This window comes from Corvus hawaiiensis, chromosome 10 (genome assembly GCF_020740725.1).
Source record: "Corvus hawaiiensis isolate bCorHaw1 chromosome 10, bCorHaw1.pri.cur, whole genome shotgun sequence".
NCBI lineage: Eukaryota > Metazoa > Chordata > Aves > Passeriformes > Corvidae > Corvus > Corvus hawaiiensis.
In genome coordinates, this window is record NC_063222.1 from 11,255,095 (window position 1) to 11,277,993 (window position 22,899).

At 47.1% G+C, this 22,899-nt stretch overlaps 1 long non-coding RNA gene across 1 annotated transcript in view; it reads right to left on the reverse strand.

Annotated features, from left to right (window-relative positions):
- Nucleotides 1-22,665, reverse strand: part of LOC125330963 — a 39,125-nt gene extending 16,460 nt beyond the window's left edge. Inside the window, exons 1-2 of the long non-coding RNA XR_007205791.1 lie at nucleotides 22,578-22,665; nucleotides 14,007-14,133 (exon numbers count right to left, since the gene is read on the reverse strand). This is a non-coding gene — a long non-coding RNA (uncharacterized LOC125330963). The remainder of the gene's footprint in view (nucleotides 1-14,006; nucleotides 14,134-22,577) is intronic.
- Between the last annotated feature and the right edge of the window lie 234 nt (nucleotides 22,666-22,899).

Sequence of the window (22,899 nt, forward strand, 5' to 3'; positions counted from 1 at the left end):
AGGAAATGATGAACGAATTGCTCCAAACCTCTTGAGCTACAGGAGGTAATACAGCAGCCCCATTTTGCATTTTTATAGAACTGTGCGTAATGCCTCAAGTCAGTTTAGAAACAGAGCGCCAACACCTCATGGCTCGAGGTTAAAGGGTAGTTTTGTCACACCAGGAACTCATGTGGGACCTTCTGAAGGGTCTTTGCACTACAGCCTGTTCATCCCATGCTGAAACACAATCCCAGGAGCACAGCTGCCAAAAAACCAATTCTCTTTTGTAGTGATAATGTGCATACATGAGCATGACTAATACACCTCATAGCAGACCCATCCTTTCAGAACTTCCCCTTAGGCAGGAAGATTTCTCCACTGGCCATATCCTTTGAGCCTGTAGCCATGTGAAGTCACAGAGAGCTAGAAGGGGCCAGAGTCTGATGTGATTTAGGGACCCATTTTAAAGGATGAAAAGAAAAAAAAACATTAAAATCAGCACTGCTTAGTTACTCTTGCATCATGGTGAAGGCAAAAAAAACATGGTCAAAAACCCATCAGTTACAATCAACTATTTTGATTTCAACAGATTTTGAGAAGAGCCATCTCCTAATCTTGCTCAGAGGATCCAACAGAGCACTGGGAACACCAAGCCCCGGGACAGGCTGCGTGCAGGGGCAGCTGCTGTCGGCGGCACACGCCTGGTGCTTGGGCGGAAAGCACAGGAGTGGGTGGGTGAGGAGAACAACACTCACTGCAGAGAAGCCCTGACACCCAGAAGAGCTGGTTTGCATCTTGTGAAGTCTGACTCCAGGGCACGGGGAGTAAGGAGCTGTGGGTGCAGCTGCTCTCCTGTGCTACATGTTCACAGTGAGCAGTGGGTGCCTAGCCTTTCCAAAGGGCATGTCTGTGCCAGGGAGGGGATGTAGGGACAGTGGAATTAGAGAGGACACAGGCCCACCTCTCTCACCACAAACATCTTCCTTCAGTTAACAGAGACACAAAGGTTGCTATAGAAATTCTCAACGTTTTATTTTCAAATCTGCTTTTCTAGCCCCACCAGAGGAACCAGAGGATCAGGCTTGCAGTGGCTCCGCATCCACATCCCTTGATGCCTTACTTGATGCTAACGCACTCTCTCCAGGTGGGATTCTGCCTTGCTTGGGCACGGCTGCAAGGCACCAGCCCTGGCAGCTGCCCGTGCCCGACCTGCATGGCTGCCAGGTTGCTGGCCAGCCCCACCAGCCACCCTCCTCTGGGAAAACAGCCTCCCTGGGAGGCACACGGGCAGGCACAGCAGGACAGAGCCAGTCCCCAGCTCCTGGAACATCCAGAGGCTGCTGTGGAAGTGGTGGGCACTGCCAGAGCCCACCCACTGTCCACGCTGTGGGTGCACACAGGCAAACTCTGCTTTCCCAGTCTCAGGCAGACTCATGTCACAAACAGTCAATTAGCTTTTTGGAAGTTAAATAAACAAACAGAGAGGAGATTATAACTGATTAACTGAAGGGCAGGAAACATGAGAAGCTGGTTTGCTAGAAAGAAAAGCTCTTGTGCTGAGATCTCCAGTAATTAGCAGCAACAAGACTTACAGAAATTCATGAGGGGAAAAAAAAAATCCATGAACCCTTCCTGTTTAAATGTTCTCTTTTCACATGTTTTGCTTGGAAAGCTAACTTAAAACACAAATACAGACTGGGTCTCAAATACGGAATAGATTCCTGTTCTGCAGCAGTCATATACTTGGATTGCAAAGCAAATGGATGTGTATCAATGCAAGTCCTTTTTTTTCCCCCCCAAATTATGTATTTTGTTAACAACTATCAGGTTGACAGCTCTATCACTCCCTCGAAGCACCTGGAAGGCAATTTGGTTACTGCTGGCAGATGCTGGGGGTGCTCCTTGGAGCACAGTTGAAGACTGAAGCCACTGGAGAGCCAAAGGCCTTTGCCAGGACTGACCAGTGAGATTCAGCACTTAGCAATTCCAGCTCAGCGATGGCCTACGGGACCTGTTTACCAGTCTGCAGTGGAGCTGCTGTTGATTATGCAGAAGCCTACCTGGTTTCACTACACTGGTTCAGAAGTGTCCTCCACCCGGCTCCTGGAGCAGCACAGAGTCTCCCTGAGCCATGTATTGAAATCCCCAGGCAAAGCTGAAACCCTGACCTATATTTCAATGGCTCTCCAAGCTGTATTTATGCATCTTCAGAATGGCTGTGTTTACTCCCTTAAATTGCAGATAAACTGCAAATTAAAGAGAGCCCTGCAGATTCATGTCTGCTTTGCTGTCCTGGATTTGCCTTTCTTGGATAACTCAGAAGACAACTGGAATCAAAAGTGAGACTTGCTCAAATTGATTGCAAACCTTAGCATACACTTGGAAAAGCAGCATGAGCAGGGCAGCAGTAATTTCATTGGGAAGGAGGATGGCAGGTCTGATCCTGACTGAACGCATAGAGCTCATTAGCTTCGAGTTACTATTCTGCATTGTGATGTGTCCCAGCAATTACAGCTCCAGGATGCAGCTCTTCGCACATGGCTAAGGATGGTTATACTCGAATACAAAGGTGAAGTAAAGGAGTATTATTCTATTTCCCTGACAGTAAACTGCAAAAAACTCAAGGTAAATCGGCGTATCAATGCGAAGTGATGTAAAGAAGCAGAGCTATGATGGCTTCCCTGTCACATATCAGTGGCAGCAGGATTAGGCCACTGCAGGGGATTCTGAAATACTCTCAAATACAGGGCAGCCCTTCTTCCCCTTCTAAAAACAAACAACCATGGATTTGGGGAAAAAAGAACTGAAAACCTGACCACCTTCCATTACAGCGTGTGACGGCTGTTGCTGTGCAGGAGCTGGGGAGGTTGTTAGCACCCAGTAATATCTTGTGGGAAATGAGCAGAGCAGGGGGCTCCTACATTTCCTTTGCTAATTTGCCACTTTTGAAAGTGTGGAGCCCTTTTTCCAGGCTACAGTCATAGGCACAGGAGGAGCTGTTTGACTCCTTGAACAGTGATCATGTAGTTGCTTTAAAACCTGCCTGTGGACAGGCTGGAGGTCCCTGGCTGGGGCTGCTCTAGGGCAGAGTGAGAGTGGGTGTCAATGCTGTTTGGAGCCTGCTGAAGCCTTGTTCACATTAAGAAGCAAATGAGTGGGTGACAATTAAAATGGTGTATATTTATATTTTTGACTAAAAAGAGCTCTCCCACAATCCCACTCCACTTATTTCAGCAGAGCGCTGAACTGCCATTAATTTACACTCACCAGAAGAGAGAAGAAATTAGAACTTTTGACTTCTTTAAATAAATATTTTCTATTTTAGTGCCTAACACTGTGCACTTCCCTCACAGCCCAGGCAAGAGGTATCAACAAAGGTTGACAGTACTTGCAATGGTAAAAATTCAGAAATCCCTGTCAGTGTTTGGGTATTTGTGGAGCTGTGAAAGGCCAGCTTGTCCCGCAAAAGAGCTGTCACCCAGCAGGAGCTCCCCAGCATCCAGCTGTGTGGTGACACAGGTGGCAGGCACAGGTCTCCTCTGCAGGTGTAGGTGGGAGCTGGGCAAGAGCTCTGCCCTTTTCAGCCCATCAGTTTGCACTCAGAATAATCTTGCTGAGAAAAAAAACCAACAGGGTTGAGAGGTAGAAAAGAGTGGCACAGTCAAGGCTCTTCTTGGAGTCAGGCAGGGCTACAAGAGCCTTTAAGATGGAGAAGGGAATCCAGCTCAGTTTTGAATGCATGGGAAGCTGAAGGTGAAGTCTGAACTTCCTTGTCACCTCTGGCTTTGCTTTGTGTCAGGTACCACAGGTCTTCCCCCAGCCTGCTCTGCTCCTGGTGTCTTAAGGAGCCATGCCAGTGCCCAGAGACTAATCCTGGAAAAAAGCCCTGCTCTTCTTTATGAGAAGTGAGAGAATGAGTGTTCAGATGAGCAGGAGGTCCTGCTCCCACCCTGCTGTGGGCTGCACCCTCACAAGCAGCCCTGTGGCAACCACTTGGCCACTCAGTGTGGGTCGGACCCTGCTCTCATTTGGCCAAAAGCTACCCCACCACAAAAGGCTTTGGAGTGACACTGGCAGGGAGGGAGGGTGAGGGGAGCCAGCCCACCCCCTCTCATCACAACGTGCAGCTCTGCCAGGCTGAGCAAACCCTAAAGCTCTTCCTGCTGTGTTAAGTGCTGTGAGCCTGTGGTGGAGCAGCCTCCTCCTGGGCATGGAGCTCCACATCCAAGATCATGTCCACCAGTCAGGCTGACAGCTGGCCAAGAGGAGCAAAGCTTTGTCCAGGAAGGGACATTAGCTTCCCTTTCAGCTGTTCCCCAAGGAAACATTTGGACAGTGGTCCCTGTAATGAGGGGGGTATTAAATTTCTGCTGTTCTGCAGAGGCTTGTGAAAGCCAGGCACTGCCTGGCACTGCTCTGCCTGCAGCAGAAGGGCCGTTTCTACTCTGTCCATTTTCCCCACAGATACATTCATGAAACTACCTCTACTCCTAGCCCCTTGCTGGCCCTGCCTGTGCAGCCCAAACACTGTCCTGTTGTTTTCAGTCAGCACTGTCAATAACCCTTTTGCAAGATGAGGTCCCTGCCTCTGAATCAGTTGCATCAGTAGCCTCTTCTGTTCATTGTTGATCTCCAAAACATGACTGCAAAATTCTGCAGTTGGTTAAATGAGAAAACCTATTTTTTCCATGCACCCTGATGGCACTATCATGCTCTGTTGTGCTTGCCATGGCCATGTGCACTACAGTGCCCAGTGAGTCTCCCTGTATGGCCTTGCCTCCACTGGTATGACTTGCTGGTGAGGCTGTTTGGTGCATCACCCACCCCATCCCACTTCCTCAGCTCCAGTTTGTTCCTCTGCTCCTCGATATGGCTCAGACGAGGGCTCTGATGCTGATTAAAAAGAACTTTAAAATATATCTGGTTGAATTTATGTCTTCAAAGGTCTCTGAGAAATGTTAATCTATATTTTGGAAAAAAATTTGAAAGTACATTTTTGAAACAGCTGCTATTTCAGCATATGTGATAAAAGGCGAGGAAACAGAGGGCTGGACAGATGAGTGAGGAGTGGGAATGCATTTTCCCTCCTTTGGCACGTGGCTGGGGCAGTCACCAGTGGCTCATGGGCAGCTGTCCAGGCCTGGGCCTGCCTGGTGACCACGGCAAGTCCACGTGAAGCACCAGGCTGTCAGCAGGGCCCTGGACAGCCCTGGCAGGGGTGAGGTTTCCTCAGGGGGCAAGAGAATGGAGCAAAAGGCTGAAATGCTGGGGGATGCCTGAGCAGTGGCTGAGCACTCCTGGCCACACAGCTGCCCCAAGGGCCGAGGCTGGAACAGTCCCTGCCCTGTTGGGGACTGCTGTGGCTCCCTGGGCAGAGTGAGCGCATCAGGGGCTTGCTGTTCCTAATGCTTGCCTGCCTTTCGTGGTGTGTGCCTGGGAACAGTAACGACCAGTACAAATACAGATTGATACAGTCAAAAAGATTTGGCTGCTTAAGTCTGTAGCTTTTAGAACAGATGGCTGCTGTAGGACCCCACTGTCTCAAAAAAGCAGGATGCAGGGAAGAAAAGACTGCCCATGTGTTCCCATCAAACACACTGTGCCTTTTCTTTGTTTTGGAATGGCACTAGAGGACCATGAGACCACTGACAGACCATAATGAGCTGAAACTGCTGATCAGGGCGTAGCTGTATTTAATTACAACTCCAGTACCTGCACAGTGCCATGGAGGTGTGCTCAGGGAGTGGTGTGCAGTGCTCCGACAGCCTTCCCATACCCCACTGCCTCTCCCAGGGTGAGACCACCATGCCAGGAGCCTTCTCTCAGCCAGGAACCACCATTGGTGGCTGGTCCCCCATCCTGGCAGGGCTGCCCTCCTTCACCAGTCCTGGCAAGCCCACTGGAGGGGGCTCAGCCTTTGCCTGAGGAAAGCAATATGAATGAACAGCAAAGTCCCAACTATCAGCACTTGCAGATGCCCTAAAGGTGATATGGGTTCTTTTATGTTCTCCTAAATTAGATTCATGGGAATTCATTTGGCAGTGCCAATACTGAGGGCTCAGGAGCACTACATCATCCTTTATGGGCACATTAATATGGGTTTCAGTCTCTGTCACATTTAGTATTGGCAATTATTTCACACACAGCTGTAGATCAGCTCCCTTTTGATCACAATCTGCCACCCTTTTCTACCATTCAAATTTACAGCAACATTAATAGTTCAAAAGTAATAGTGTTTACTGTGTACTGGGTTTCAATAAATTAGGAGGAAGCAACAGTTCCTAAACAAAGACTCCAGAAAGCACCAAAGATGAACTGAATGCAAGCTTTTTCACCCCAATTAACACATCCTTGTCTACTGGCAGAAAGTTTCCATTGCAGCTGTGAGAAAATAATTCCACGGATTTGTCACATCAATTCAAAGTGAAATTCAAAGCCAAAGAGAAAGCAGAAAGCATTCCCTGTGCTCTTACAGAAAATATCACTGCTTCAATTAGGTGCTACAGATGCTTGGAGTAAACATATTTTCCACTGGTTTTCTTAGAACCATACCCACTTAAATCTCCAATATTCTTCTGCATGTTCATTTCTTATCCCAGTTTAATACCACGCCTCCGGGTGTTAGTGGTTAAGGGGATACTGCCAAGCAATGAAAGCCAAGGAAAGCTGGGATAAGAAGGGAAAATATGGCCTTTATATAGTAAATAAACTTTTCAGCCTTAATGTTACGGCTGCTGTCAGCATAATTCAGAAGGGAAAAAAAATAACCCAGTGCTAGTTGTACCTTTCAGTTCTTGGGCCATGTGAATGTCCAGTTCTCCAGTTTTGAATCTGCTCCCAATCCAATGGAAATAGTGCACACAACTGAGCATTCAAGCCTCTAATAAATCTCATCTTTGTGTGGAATCCCTGGGATTCAGAACAAAACCAAAGCTAGATAAGGCTTCTCAATATTTCAGTAAATACCATCCCTTTTTTCCAGTAAAATCTTGAATTATAGGAAATCTAGATATCCTTTTGATGTAACAAGCATGGAGCATTAAGGTTGGAATGGAAACATCGAGTAATTAGTACATGTGAACTGCACATGCATACATGTCACACATATCTGGATCTCTTCAAAACAATAACTACAGTTAGCAGTATCCAAAATATGAATGCTCTAGAAGATACAAACCTCCTCTCCCACCAAAGTCCTTCCCAGAAAACTTTCACGCCAAGTTACTACCATGTGTATCCTTCCCTTGCAAAAGTGTGGGCAGAGAAGCGGGGAAGAAATCACTGGGTTTATAAGTGTTATAAACTGCAGCTTACTTTAGAGCTAAAACATCCTGGCAGATGGTACCCAGCATCTGGGAGAATGCAAATGCCCAGATATAAAATTTGTTTTCTTTATTCCTCTTTATTGGGACTCTATTTGGTTACACTGTATTGTGATAAGATCTATTTCCTATGCTTGTCTCGTAAATTTAAATCTCAAAGCAACGTTTATAAACATTATAACCTATCAGTTATTGCTGTAGTGCAGTATCACTGATCTGAATTCTGATTAGTGACAGTTTGCATAAATATGTCACATAAAAATATATCTAACAACACTTTCCCAAACAAACATCTAAGAATTTTTTTTTAAGAGATGGCTGAGGAAGAAGAAAAAATAGATTACATTAGCATACCTTGTGAAAACAAATGGTTTGACCTTGTGGGAATAAAGGTAGGAAAAGCTCCATTAGTCAGGTAAAACCCCCTAAAATTATAAAGGTTGGCTGTTTGAGGGACAAGAACCACCTCTCTTTATTTGTCCTTGACAGCAGCGGGTGCAGCAGGCAGCACGAGCCATGGAGAGCTCTCCTCAGCCCTGCAATAACCCTGTGCCACACTGGATCTGCCCTCAGTCCCGGGGCAGGGCGGGCAGGATGCCACAGCAGTGGGCCCTGAGCCTGTCCCAGCTGGTCACCAGTAAGCTGTGAGGACCCCAGTGGGGAGCAGACCCGAGATGACACCGGGCTCCTGCCTGGGGAGCCTTGCTGGGGTGCAGCAGCACAGCAGGCTCCTCACTCCTGCCTTGCCCTTTCCTGTAATTAGTTCCGTGTTCTATGTAAGTGGGAAAATCTGGGTTTACCTGCTCGGGCTGCTGCTGCAGCTTCCCCAGTCCCCCTAGGGATGCCATGCAGATTTTGCTTTTCATCAGTGTGCTGGAAAACCACAGGACCTCTTTGTTTAGGATAGCAGGTCAAGGATGTTCCCAGCTGAAATACTGCAGGAGAAAACAACAATCAAAAGAAGGATAGCTTCTTCCCAGCACCAGCAACATGCTGAGAGCCTTCTGTGACAACTTTCCTGGGGCTAAGGGGAGTGAGCAGCTCGATTTTGCTTGCTAAATTAGCAGCTAGGGTATCAAGGGCTATCTGCAACAGCTGTTCACCTGAAAAACATAGAAAATATTCCCATCAGAGGTCTGGGAGTAAGAGACCTGGAGACACATGTCTTTTAAAAGTTGTGTCTCTCCTTAGCATTGCTCTCTTCTTCTGCCATAAACACAGGTGAGAGTAGACAGGCGACAGGATGCTGGTAAACACAACCTGCTGCAGAACCTGCAGATGGCCCAGCTGTTACCAGAAATGGGAATGGAATGGGAATATTTTCTTCAAACCAAGTAAAATCTAATCATAACAGTTTGTTTCCACAGCCCAATCCCCTTTGTAGTGCATTACTAGCTCTTGCTCCAGCCCCTTCCCTCTCTCCCCACTACATCCATCCCCCAAGGTCCCTGTGGAGAGGCAGCATCACTCTTGTGCACAGGCTAAGGTGCTGCTCCTCGTGGAGAGGCTTCAGGTTTCTGTCCTGTACTCTGAAGGCCCTTCCTCTCCTTCTCCTGCCTGGCTGCTGGGCTGGCTCAGCTGCCTCCACCTGCCTCACCCCACTTCTCTGGCCAGTCTCCAGCTTTCAGATTTGGATGGCAAGGGCCAGTCCCACACAGAAAGTCTAATGAGAACCAGGACTGTCACTCATTCCAAATCAAGTTGCTGCACTATGTATCTAATTCTGAGCACCTCAGTTTGAAAGGCTTGATTCACCAAGTCATTTCCTTATTGCTGCCCTTGTGTTATTGGTGGTAGCTGTAGATTTCCTTCCTGTCCCCTCATAACAGGGTGGTTCTCTCCTCCCCACAGTGGCATCTGTCTTGCCTATTGTCAGCTCAAACACTTTACTGGGGATGCCCAGCACCAGGTCCAGATAACCCCCAGCCAGTCTGGTGGAGGAACCTGCAGCCCCCCAGGTGATCCCTTGGTGCTGTCTCGGGGGTGTTGCTGTTCCAGAGGATGTCACAAGCTGCAATAAGCAAAAAGAAGTTTTTTACACTCCATACCCAGAAAGGGACATCACTCTCCAGTGAGATCAGGTGTTCTCCAGAAACTTTCCCTTATCTTTGGCCAAGTAAATAGTTGCATGTAAGGAAAAGAGAGAAGAGAGAAACTCCCTTTTGTAAATGTTAGTGTGGTCTGCAAGAAATTCATAGGCTGACGAGATAAAATGAGAGCATGCTTTTAATAGCAAAAGTATGTTTTCTTTGGCCTAAATGCAACCCAGGGTTTTCCAGTGCTCAAACTTAAGCTAGGGTGATATTAATTATTTAACAGGCACAAAAAGAGACCTGAGGAAATTATTCCTCCTTCCTCCTGTTCAGTGTGAGGGTACAGCCAACCCTGGATCTGGGATCACAGAGGGATTTTTCATCTGTTCTGAAAACATGAGGTTTAGTTTCCCCTTCATTTCCTTGCTGCTAACAACCTCCTTGGTGCACAAAGCCTTGGAGTTTATCCATGTTCTCTTACCAGGAGCACAGCTTTGGGTGAGCCCAGTCTGAAGTCCATTGCTCGGGCCCTGAAGACAAACACTCACCCTCAGAGGTGCAGCTGGAGCCCATCAAAAACTGCTGCCAGAAGTTTCAGTTCTTTATCTAGTGTCAGGAGGGGAGTGTGGGGTAGAGTTGCTCCCTTCTCAACACCAGGTAAACGCAGCTTGCCAGGAAGCTGCGAGGGTGCCACAGGGACCAGTGTCCATCGGGAATGATCCCCATCCCTGCCGTGCTGCCCGTGTGCCCAGACCCTGGTGCCCATGCACTGGTCATCCTGGTCACACCTCTGGTCCTGCTGATTTGAAGTACAGGCAATTAATCTCCTGCCTAAATTTACTGCAAATGCTTCCTGTCATGGCACAGGAACTGCGCCAAGGGATTGTCCTGGGAAATTAACAGCTGTAACAATTTCCAGAAGCCAGTGACTGTGCACAGAGTTCCCAGGGCAGATGATTCAGTGGATTCATCTTGTGTTTCATTCTCAGCCTCTCAGCCCCTGACACCAGAGTCCCCAGAAGAAGCTATTGCCTTAGCTTTTGCCCCACAGCTTCCTGGCTTTACACCTGGCATGAGACAGACACCACTGGGAAGGCACAGGGGAGTTAATTCTAACTGCACAGGGCAGGGAGGAGCACCTGCTGAACAAACACCAATGGTAAGTCGGGGTTGGCTTCTGCCAGGATTTTACCATCACCACCACCAGCCTTGTAGTGATGTTTGCTGACTGTGACATTTAATGCTGACTGCATTTTTTTCACAAGAGTTTGCACAAGCTGGGACTACTTTAACTCAATTCAAGAAACCCAAACCAAAACCAAAACCCAAATGGTCAGAAACCATTCAGATGAGTCATTTGTTATTCTCATTTTTCAGGCTGTGTTGAATAATATTTTCTCCACACATAACTAGGTGGAAACAATGGAGATTTGAGAAGGAGCCCTTAGATAAAGCTAAGACATACTGCAAAAGACAGACTTTGCAAGAGAAAGGAGCTGAAGTAGGGCAGAATGATACAGGCAAAAGGGACACATTCCTCATCTATCACATGATTTTATAAGATGCTGCAAGTGAAGTTAATTTTAAGAGCTGTCTGCAACTGGTCTTCCTAAGGAATTTTCAAGAGAAATCAGTAGGGCTTCAACTTGATGTTAACCCTCCATGTGGGAACTTACTTCATTTGCTGTGCAAAACTTCATTTCTATTCATCCCTCCAAGTGGAATATGAGTGGGGTGATGGTGGGGGTCTTCTTTTCACCCACTGGATCAAGTTTCTTGTCTTTTATGACCCAGGTGTAGAATTACTACTAAGGCAAAATAACCCAACAGTATACTGTAACGCAGCTCCTCTGAGCTGTAGCAAACACCTTCGAGGTTGTTTTGGAATACATCAGTGCTGCAAAGTCCCCAGTGAAACCTCACAACACTCACAGCCAACACAACAACAGCTCAGAACAACTACAGGGAAACAATGAAGAGTCATTTTCTGCTTTTAGCACTGGGCAGAAAAGCTCAGTCTTTACCTACTGTCCAGCAGCAGCCCTGTCACACAGAGAACAAGCTGGGATGCCATTGCTTGATCCCACACCTTTCCAAGCAAGTCAGTGATATTCTGGTTCTTACACTCTTCCAACCCATGGTTTAGCATTGGCTTGTCACTTGTCCCATGCCCCTATTGCCCAGCCATGTAGCCCCACAGTGCAGGGGAAATCCCTTCCACCTCGGCCAGGGACTGCAGCGAGCTGGCAGCCCCAGGCAAGGCCATGTTCATGGGGGCAGAGGTGGTGATTAAATACAGCTTATTGCTGCAATGCTCTGCAAGGTGGGAACACTCTGCAGAGGAGGAGTCAGAGCTGTGCTGCTGTCCCTAGCCAACATATTGAAATGTCCTATCTTCCAAACCCACGTGTTTTCTCTTCATTTAAAATCGCAGTGCTTTGTTTGAGGCAGAGCTGATGACAGAAGAACAATCTGCCCTGGCCATTTCTGTTGCAATCCTTGTAAAATATTTTGGCTGTCTCTAGGGCCACTGTGTATCTGTGCTATTAAGCCTGACTTACAACACCTTAAGGTAGGCCACGGGTGATGGTTCGAGAATCCCTGGGTTTTCCCATTTGAAACTCTGGTTGGCTTTGTCCTAAAGCAGAACATAAAAGGTCATGGTTTTGCAACCTCCCTTGAAGTGTGGGAGCTCAGAACATTCTTGGCTTAAACCTCCCTTTGTGGGGAATCAGCCACATGTACCTGCTGAGATGAGCAGCTGTAGAATTTGTTCAGAGGCCCCCTGCTCCTCCCTGCAGTGTGTGAGGAGCTCCTGGCAGAGCACCTGCCCCAGTGGCAGTGAATCCCTCACAGGACACTGCTCAGCCACTGAGGTTTAGCCACAGCGCTGGCCCGCAGCCACTGTTGTAAAAGCAGACAAGTATCAGCATTTCATCAACATTTCCCATGTTGGAAAACTTCCCATGAGGAAGTGTCTCCTCCTGATTTCCTTGACAGAGAATTGAATTGCCCTGCTCCTCCAAATCAAGTGTTGGATCTTTCTTTCTTAAAAAAAAAGAAACACTGTGTTTTACTAAAACCACATATTTATCTCAGGAAATAGTGAGGGCAACCTCCCAGCCAGATCAATGTTCTGTACAGCCTCTGCCACCAAGACACACAGGCTTTCCAGTCAGGAGGTGGCTTTCCAGCCTAGTACTCCACACCACGCTGCCTTACTGTCATCAGAGCTTCAGCTGGGAAAAAGCACGGGAAACCTGTTACACAAGCACAGGGGTGTTTTGCTATACCAAGGAGGGTCCATGACCACATTCAGAACATGAAAGTTACAGAAGTTTCTCAGAATTTCTACTAAAACTTGTAAACAAAAAAACCCCACCCTCCCAACCAACCAACAAAAAGCCCCAAAACAAAAACACGAAACCCTGAGTTTTGCTTCTTATTCAGTTTGGTCACAAGAGACCAGATGTTTTCAGGCTGCTAGATAGAGAACTCAATAGCAAGTTCAGTTCAGTGTCAGCTGTGAGTCTGAAGTACAAGCATAAGGATATAAGTGCTATGGACAAGATCACCTCATTTTTCTAGATTAGGTGATGACTTGAACTCAAATACCTGCCACAGTTAAAAGCAGGTCTTTTGGAAGGATGGAAGGCTCAGGCAAAGGGATATGGTGCTTATTCCATATTAAAAGGATAATGTCCTTTTAATAAATTAGCATACTTGTAAGAAAGATCTAATTAAAAGGCTCTGTACACAACAGCAGTTTAGGAAAAAAACCTGAATGGAAAAACACTTTGGGAAAAAACTTTTGCTTGTGAGTTGGAAAAAAATTTGTTTGACAGGTATGATGATGACTTCCAGAGATCAGTGATGGATGCTGAATCATGGACATTTCGGCCAAAAAAAAGCATTCTTACCAACAACTCCTCTGGTAAGTCAGGGCCTTTATACACCTATAAACCTGTTTTGTTCTGCTACGGATATTGTCCTGCCAAGTGCATAGACAGGTAATTGCTAAACCTGCAACCACTCAGAACACAATCTGCACTTTGAAAAAGGTGATTTTAGGAGAAGTAAAAAGGCAGAACAGAGTGAGTATCCCCTGTGGAGCAGGCTGCACCAATGCCATAAAGTCTGGAAGCTGATCTTTGCACTGAGAGCAGGACCTCTGATATATAAAGGCATAACAGAGCAGAAAGCAAGAGCCTCACAGACATGGACTCCTAGGAGTGATGTGTGCTGAAACCTGTGCTAGCCCAAGACAGCACATGGAGCCTGCTGAGCCAGACTCTCTAGGACATTTCCTTAACCTGTGCCTAAAAGCTGAACGTGCAGAGCATCAGTTTCGCAATATGTCAGTTGTACTTATTAAATAACTTTCCATAACACATACAGATACCATCTTCTGTCACAACCTGAGAAACACTCTAAACAACCGTTTCCTCAAAAATCAAACAAAAATTTATATCAAGCTGAGAGATGATGACAGACTTCTGTGGGATTAAGCAATTTCTCTCAGCATTTTTGTGGGTTTAACTAAACTGTGAGATTACAAGCAGAAAGGAAAGAACCACCCCCAGATTTTCCATTAAAAAAACCCAAAACAACAGTGAGGAAACATTCTGAAAGAACTATAGAAGATAAACAACTGTTAGACATGACGTACCATAACCTTGACCTCCCATCAACAACTGTCTGTTATTCCCATTCAAATCAATTGCTGATAGGGTTTTCTTCTCACCCAGCAGCTCCAGCTGTTTCTGAACAATTCTGCTCGCCAAAGGAGAGCATTCCTGGGAAGCAAAGGAGAACACAGTAAAAAAGACCCAGTAAAACCTTTGACTCTCTGAGCACCAAGAGACCAACCACAAATGCAGCATCTCTTCCAACAGCTCCTCAGTGCCAAGGCTGGCCCAGGCCAATCTCCTGGGAGGGCACAGCAGCTCCACACCATTGCCTGTCCCTACAGCCAGATTTAGGATAAGCTATGCAGGTACAGGCCCATCACTCACCCTCTGAGGGGAACAGAAGCGGGACAAGCATCATAGATAAGCAGGCTGCTTCTCCAGAGCCATTCAGGGAAGTTGCAATGAGTCACTTCCAGTCACAGAGGGGAAAAAACCCACACAGAGGTATTAAGAAGTCAGATGGATTGATTGCACCATCTTCATAATGGGAATCTTGGATTAAAGCACCTCACCTGCTGCTTCAGGTGCACTGTACAGCTGTGAAGCAGAGTTGGTTATTTTGAATGCACAATGTATGACTGATAGGAGAATAAACCATGCTTGGTGCTGTTTTTAAAACAGTTAGGATAAAGTGTAGTCATCTGACACAGAAAACCACATTGTAAAATTAGAGATGAAGCCTGCCAGGATGGATTTAGTTGTATTTATGAAGTGTCTGTCAGTGATGTGGGTACTGTCCAAAAAAATTAAACAATGTACTGGATTGCTAGAGGAAGGACCAAAGATCAGCTGAAGTTCACAGAGGAGCTTGTGCATTTCCACACAGACAACAGCTAAGGTGTTCATGGAATGCACACCCTGTACATTTGTTGGAACTTCTAACGTGCTTTTCTAACACATGTTATTATGCCCCCTATACCTTCAGGGGCATAAAAATTATGCACCAGAATTCATATTGCTAACTGGACCTGGAAGTTCTCCCAAGGTTTGTAGTCCTGGCACAACCTCCCTGCACCAGGTGCCCCCTCTACCTCTGCCCAGGGATGCACAGGGTAGGAATGCTGCCTCAAGCCTGGGCAGCCCGTTCCCCCCGGCCCATCCCCTAGCTTGTTGCCAGACATTAGCAGTAGAGAGGTTAGGGCACTTTTCAGCTTTTCTGTCTCCTTTACTTAGTGACACAAGTCTGTGGATGTCTTTCATATTGCAGGCGGGAGATGCTGTCACCTGAGATAAGTCTCACTGCAAATGGTGCTGATATACAACACGTGACTCTGCAAGTTAACACAGCAATTCTCCCTGAAAGTGTGTCTGTGGGGCAGTGTCTTCACAGATTAATCCTTGCTAGGATCTGAAAACTGGTAACTCTCTAATGTATCAAATTGTAAATCAATAAATTCTAGGATATTAAACCTGAAATGGAGCAAAAAGAGGGAAGTAAATGGTAGTATCTTATGCAGAGAAGAAAAGTCATCGACACTGATTTTCTAGGCTGGGAAGTCAGATTTGACTTCTCTCTCAAATCAGCAATAAAAAAAGAAACATTCAAGTTTCCACAGTTATTAGCTGCTTGTTACATGACCACCAAAGAGTTAAGTACCCAAGGCCTGCAGTTTTTCCAGGGTGTTTTGCATTTTTCAGCCCTTAGACTGAGAGCCATTGAGCACATTACCACAGGCAAACCTCTCTCCAACCAGATGCCAGAGCTTGGGAGGCTGGGGCACTGCTGAGCCTGCTCTGGCGAGCTGGGACAGCAGCCAAGCCACACAGAAAAGAACAAGTCAGGTAACTTCTTACAGCAGCTATTTTTCTGCTTACTCTTCTTCTGACTCCAAAGAAGCACACAAACCAAAATGCACCAGTGAAGCACATGTGAGTGCCCAGGAGGTCAGGCAGGAAGAGGGAAGGGGGCAGAAGGAGCAGCCCCACAGAAGGGCTGAGTCACCCGCTGCTGAGATTAGGGTCAGCAGTGAAGCAGTGCAGGATGGGGTTGGCAAAGGTTTGGAACACAAATGCCCAGCCCTACTGCAGCCCAAGGAAAATGTGCCGGGAGGGAGGGGGACAGCAAGCAGCTCCAGGGGAGAACAGTGTCCCAAGCAACATGGGGTCCCACTCCACCAGTGGCAGGTCTGGCCCTGCAGCAGCAGCAGCGTTTTGGGTTTCCTCTCATATGCAGAACATTTGGTTCATTATTTTCAATTAAAAATAAGTGAGCTGTAGTCGCTCTGTCAAGGACACTGCCCCTCAGACTGCTTTTCTGCACGGCACACTGGGCTGATTTAGAGGGCGAAAGAAACTGGGCTTGGAAACTCCAGTGTTCTGGGGGTTTGGCAGTGTGACAAAACTTCCTGATGAGAGGGATGCATGTAATGCCCTTTCCCTTGCTGTTCTCCTCAGCTCAGGCATCTGTAAGCACTTCTCTTTAGATCATCTGGAAGTGACATATGGAAGAAGTTAGATCTTAAGTAGAGCTTACTCTCTGCTCAGGCACAAGATTGTTAGTAACCTGGATTTGAAGGGCCAGTTCTCTGTCAGGCCCCTGTGGAGGAATATTCAACAGATAAATTTTAATAGGCAACAAAAACTGTGGGATTCACCAGCTTGGACAGTAATATACCCATCATTAACAATCATTACTTCATCCTCTGCTGCTACGGTTATGCTGAGTAACAGAAGAGGATAAATTGCTGTTGAAATAACCTGTGCAAATAAAGAACACATACCCAAAGAACACGTACTCAAATATTGGATGTATTTTGCTTCTAATAATGTATTTATCAACCTGATTTTGCATGGCTCTGATTACTGATTATGTACAGTCCAAGTGACTAAACATATAATAGCAATTAGCAACTTGCACACAGCAAAAAAGAAAGGTGTTCCCAAGGGTTTTATGCCTGTCTCTGCTCTCTCTTTGAAGTGGTGAATGAGTTACAAGTGGTGGTTGCTAAGAAAAATAGGCAAACAGAGACTAGTACTTACCCAAACTGTGATCAGCATTGCACCACCCTGCCTTGTGCCTGTTTAGAGGAAAGATTCATTATTTTCCCAAGCGAGCTATCCAGGCCAGCCCATGCTGCCCAGAGCAGGGCCAGGCAGTGAGGCAGGGGACAGGCTCTGAAATGCTAAAACCAAAATTAAACCCGAAGACTGTAGTCCTGTGCTTGACAGGTTAGTTATACACAGGCCTGACCATGCTGATTGCAGCAGAATCTCTTATCTTTCCAGACAGGTATTCTGCTGTGTTCAAACAAAGATGCTTTTCCATTCCCATTATCTTGCTCTTTCCCAGGACAATCCTCTCCTGTTACACAGGCAGGACCCACCCTGCCAAAAAACGGGAGCAGGAAAAGCATCAGTTTAAAGTCACATCACAGCAATGATTTTGAAAGATGCCTTGAATGCACAGACACAGCCATCTGCTGCGATATGTGCACGGATTGAAGGCTCTCTGTGCTCTGCCAAACAGCTCCAGACCCGCGAAGGATTCCTGTGGCAAAGCCTTGGCAAGTCAGAGAATATTCCCATTCATTTTCCTCTCTCCATAAATTGGCCAAAGCCACCTCCTGCAGCTCAGGCCTCAGCAGAGCTCCTGGGCAGGGGGATTATTTCTTCCCAGGATCCTACACACCCATAACCCTCAGTACTCTTTCCATTAACAAGGTTGAAAACCCCAAAAGCAAGCAAGGATGAAAACCCAGTGGCAGCACATGATTTGGAATGCAGCCCTAGGCTCATGCCCATCTTTGTGTGCATCTGCTCCAGTCCCACTGGAAATTTGTGGAGTTTGAGAAATGGAGTGCCAGCCAGGCCTTGGCTTCTACTTGAGTTGTTGAGGATGCAGAGGTACTTCCGCCTCATGACACAGTCTTACCTGTTCCTTCTTTGCCTCAGTAGTTCATACAATTATGCCCCAAAATACAAGTTTTGGCATGAGAACATGAGCAGATATCAAAATATTCTTTTATAAAGATTTAAAATTACACTTCTGGCTCTCTACAACTGTAATTCCCTCCCTGAATTTAAAATTTAACCTGAAGCAGAATTATTATAGCTTTCTCTTCAATGATTTTGTGGAGAATTAAAGATATAGGTCAGTACCACGCAATTGTGCAGGATCTGCTGTACAAGAGGATGTTACAAAGCAAGGTGGGTGTTTCACATTCCCGGCTGGGGTACCAGGGTGAATTTTGCCACCGTGAAAGCATGAAGAAGCTCCAGCAGCAACAAACAGAAGTTTTCCAGGCTTACATACCCTTACCTCTGGTGAAAGTAATATAACATGGACTTGGGCAGCAATTAAAAACCTTCCTCCCCAACTGCCCTTGGCCACACTCAGGACTTCCCAGTGACTGTGCTTAGTGGCACAGGCACAACACAGACAAGCCCTGACACGCAGTGCTTTAAACTTGCTTATCTCACGGGTGTCAGCAGCACGTGCTGCAGGACCTTCCCTGCCTAGGCATCCCAGAGTGCATACTGTCAGGAAAAGAAGCACCTGGAAAGGAGTTTAGAGGCAGGCACTTAGTAAAGGCATTTTCTTGAATAACTTTTAAAGAAAATCAAGTGCTTCTTGCCCTCCAGAGGAATCTGAGAACAGGATGAGCATGGGCGCCAGGGCATAACAAGCATTTATTTTTAAATCCATTGCAGGTTTTGTCTGGGTTTGGAGGAGGAGGCATGCCTGGCAGACAGCAGAACAAGAACCACACTGGGGAAAGAGAATAATGTTCAAATTAAGTGGGAGGAGAGGGAGAGGAGGAAAAAGAATTGATTTTCTTCAGTCTGAAGGTGCTTGGCCAGAAACTACAAGCCTGAGAACAAGAAAACACTAATTATTTTTTTAAATGCATATTTCAAAGTATTTGTCATTTCAACTCACCCAACATATTTATATTAAACTACTTTTCTTTTCTTGGAGACTTGGTATTTAAAATGTTAATTGGAGACTAAAGAACACCCTTAAGGAAACAGATTTGCTGGCATTTCTGGCTGGGTATATTCAGATTATAGATTTGAAAGGTTGGGGTCTTGGGGTGTTTTGTCTTTTTCCTCTAAAAGGAAAGTAAGGAATTGCTTACATTTTCATTGCTGAAACTGTATTTCCTCCGAATACCTTCCCACCCCCATTATAAAGAAAAAGAGCAAGATTTGAAAGCTTGAGAGTTTGGCTTTTCAGTGACCAAGGCTGGAAGGATTTCAAAGGCTTCCAACTTCAAAAATCTGGTGGTGCCCAAATACCATATTGACATAAGCTGCAGGTTCTGGCTTTCACAAGAGTGTCTGCACTCCCCGTCCCTTGCTAGAGGTAGCTACATTAATCCTTTTTATAAGGAGCGCACCAAGAAATGAGGTTTTATGGAATAATCTAACCTTAAAAGCAGAAAGGATGGGGAGGTCTGACACACAAAGCTTTGTTGTGAGCTGCTCTCAGAGCTGTCCAAGTGAGGTGGAGGAGCAGCTCTGGGGCAGGCAAAGAGCCCATAGGCAGAGGCTGCTGCACTGACCACAGCCCGGAAAACTTTTCTATCTAAAACTTTAAGTTCTAATTTGTTATGACCTCTGCTAACTGGCAGTTAGATTTATGCACACTGCAGCTCCTAATGCATTTTTGCAAGTGTAGTTTACTCATTTTTCAGTTGACCTACTTCAAGTCAGGCCTGGTATTAAAGAAATCGTTCAAAAGGCACTACAAGCTCTATGCTATATGCGAAACACTTAATTGTGTGTGCCCCTGAAAAGCAGGAGTTGGAAAGGGAAACTCAATAGTGTTCTACTTTAATTCCTGATGAAGCTGCAGCCAAGCTGGCATGCAGGCAGCATGCTCTGGTTGGTGGCCCTGGCCAGCTACTCCCTCCCTGCTCTCAGGCCTCCCAGGTAGCTGCAGCCACAGCTGCCTCCTGCTTTCTGCCTCCAAACCTTCCCTTTCCAGGTGTCTATAGAAGCTGCACAATTGAAATCAATAATCTTGAGATTTTTTCCCCTCAAGTTAGGTGTTTCACTGAGGCTGAGTTTTTCCAGAAGATTTTAGTGGAAATATTTGTGTCAGGAATAGGAAGGAAAAGGGAAAATCCTCATTTTGACTCAGTGAAAACCTGGCAGAAATTTATCCAGATGTGGAGCAATGCTTTGACATGATGGAAGGGTGGTCTCAGCAGCCTTCAGTGTCTCTGTATCTGCTTCAGTTCCAGCGTGTCCTGTGCCACTGCAGAGAGCCACCCTGGTGGGGCATGGAGAGAGATGGGGCTTGGGAAGAGAAGTTAGGGATACAGAGATGAGAAGGAAAGCAGCACATCACAGGGACGTCAGCTGGATGAGGGGGTTGAGAGGAGCCATCACCACTGCAAATCTCCCCGGAGATAGTTTTGGAAGTGGCTGTCTTGCAGCTGCCCATGGCACCCGGGGGAGGAGCACACAGCCCTCCGTGCAGGAGAAACACTGGGAGCCTTCTGCTGCTGCCGATTCCAGTCCTCGGAAGGTCGGTGGGAAGAAACAAGATATGCAGAGCACATGAACTGCATTTCTGGCTGTGGGGTTGAGACTGTGCCTGAGCAACACCCTGGGAAGGGAAGTGAGAGCTGAGGAGCCTCTGTGGAGCCTGGAGCTGGAGGAGAGCCTGCTGGACCCTCCCGTGGAAACTCGGCTCAGCCTCTCCCGAGCCACAGGCTCTCTCTGGCTGCTGTCCTGCGCTGGCAGCTGCACCGCAGTGGCTCGGGGATGGGAAGGGAAGCACAGAGCACGTGTTCACTCCCTGTCGGACTTTCCATCTGCACTGCCTGGGCTCTGCCCGTGCTTGGCATGGCCAGCAGCAGCCGGCAAAGACAAACCGGGAGCTCTGGAGCAGGGAGAGCAGCTTTGTCCAGCTTGAAGGGTGCTCAAAACCTGCAGGCAAGCAGCCCAGCAGCGAGCAAAGGGAGGGACCCAGGGAGAGACCCAGCCCTGTGTCATGGCTGTGTTCTCCTGCAAGCACAGCAAGGCCCTGCTGCCTGTGTCAGGCTTCACCATGAAGGGGACGGCAGGTCATTTTGGTATCCTCCTGCACTCTGTCCGTGCCCCTCAATCTTTATGGCATTTATAGGGGAGCAAAACTGCCAGTGGCATCCAAGGTCACAGCCTGCGTGAGGTCCTAGGGCTGCCTTTGATGCCCGAGTGTGCTCACAGCACTTCAGTGCTTTTATGCTGAATGGGGAAATAATTTCAATAACAGACTTAGGGAGCTCCACACAGACTTACTCTGAGCACAGCCTGCTGCCTGCCTGCAAAAGCAGCTCCATGCACATGATTGAATTCAAGGGATACTCCGGTGTAAATCTGGAAATCATTGGCCCTGAAGCATCAGGACAATTAGGTTGACATCAGCATCATAACCCCACTGAATGGCAGCTTGCCAGTCTCTCATTTCCCTGAGTGCTGCTGCTCAGGACTGGAAGGGGGCTGTGTCCTACAGGGAGGAGGAGGGGGAAAGCATGACACAGCAAGCCCCCAGAACAACCACTGCAGCAGGGAGAGAACGGCAGCTCCTGCCAGCTAACCCTGAGAGCCCCAGGACATACCAAAGGGCATCACAAAGAACTGGCGGTCAGCTGGCAAGGGCACAGAGACATCCCCTCCCTGCTGTGCTCTCCCTGATGCCCTAAGCTACCAGCTGTCATTTTGACATTGGAAATCATGTGCTTGCCAGTGATTCCCACTGCAACCATCAACTGCTGTGGGTGTGCAGGAGCACCTTTGCCAAGACCAGCTCCTTTTGCCAGGCATAGCTCCTGACGTGTGCCCAGAGGAGTGACCACGGGCAGAGCCAGCACACCCCTCCCCAGCCACCCTGCTGCTGTTCCAGCCTCCTGCAGTCACCAGGCTGGTTCCTGCTCAGCCCTAGCTCATGCATGCTCATGCTTCAGCCACAGAGAGTAAAAAATCATAGAAAATACAGCTCATCTGTAGTAAGCAAGGATGTTGTGCAACAGCCTATGTATGGTTCTGAACAAAGAATATGTTGTGGGGGGGGTTTTATGGGGTATTAACATGGGAAAGCAGCTTAACACTGACATAACTACTCCAAAAATATTTTGTTTAGTTCTCCAATCATAACCATAATAAAAAATAATATTTTTATCAAATTTGACTTATTACAAAGCCCATGGCATAATCACAGTTCTCAAAGGGTATAACCTGCCAATATCTTTCCAGAGAGCTGTCTGCGCTTGCCACGAGCTCCATCCCTAGCACAAGCCAGCAAGCTGTGGATGACAAGCTGCAAGGGTACACACTCCCAGCTGCCTGTGAAATGCCGGCTGGTCCCCTGGATGATTAACCATGTGCAGGACACAGGTACCTGATGGGGTTTCAGGCACAGTGTGCACAGTGGCAAAGGACCCCACAACTCCCAGCACGAAGCAATGAAGCTCTGCTTTGGTAACCTGGGGCACATGAGGCACCTGTGTATTGCTGGATGGGGAAATGCCAGAGACCTGCATCTATCTACAGGGTCTTCTCAGGGAGGGAAGAAGCTCTGAAGATGGCATCTAAACAGAGCCTGGAGACAAACAACTTACCTCTGAGACCAGAGAGGCCAAAGAAGGCAGAGCAGCTGTTTCTTGTTCAAGTGGCTCGGCAGGCTCCACAGCATCCTGTCCCACTGCAGCACAGCATTGGTAAACCACATGCCTGAAGGGGCAAAAGGAGTGCAGGTTCCTAAAACAGCACAGGGAAAGCAGTGGAGTGGTGGGACTTTGTCAAGAAGAAGGCTACAGGGAACTCCCACCCAGCAGAGTGCTGGTGGAGGAGTTTAAAATTCTTTAAACTCCTATAAAAAGTCTTTAAAAATCACAATATTCAGACTCACCTTTACCCAAAAAAAAAAAAAAAAAAAAAGTC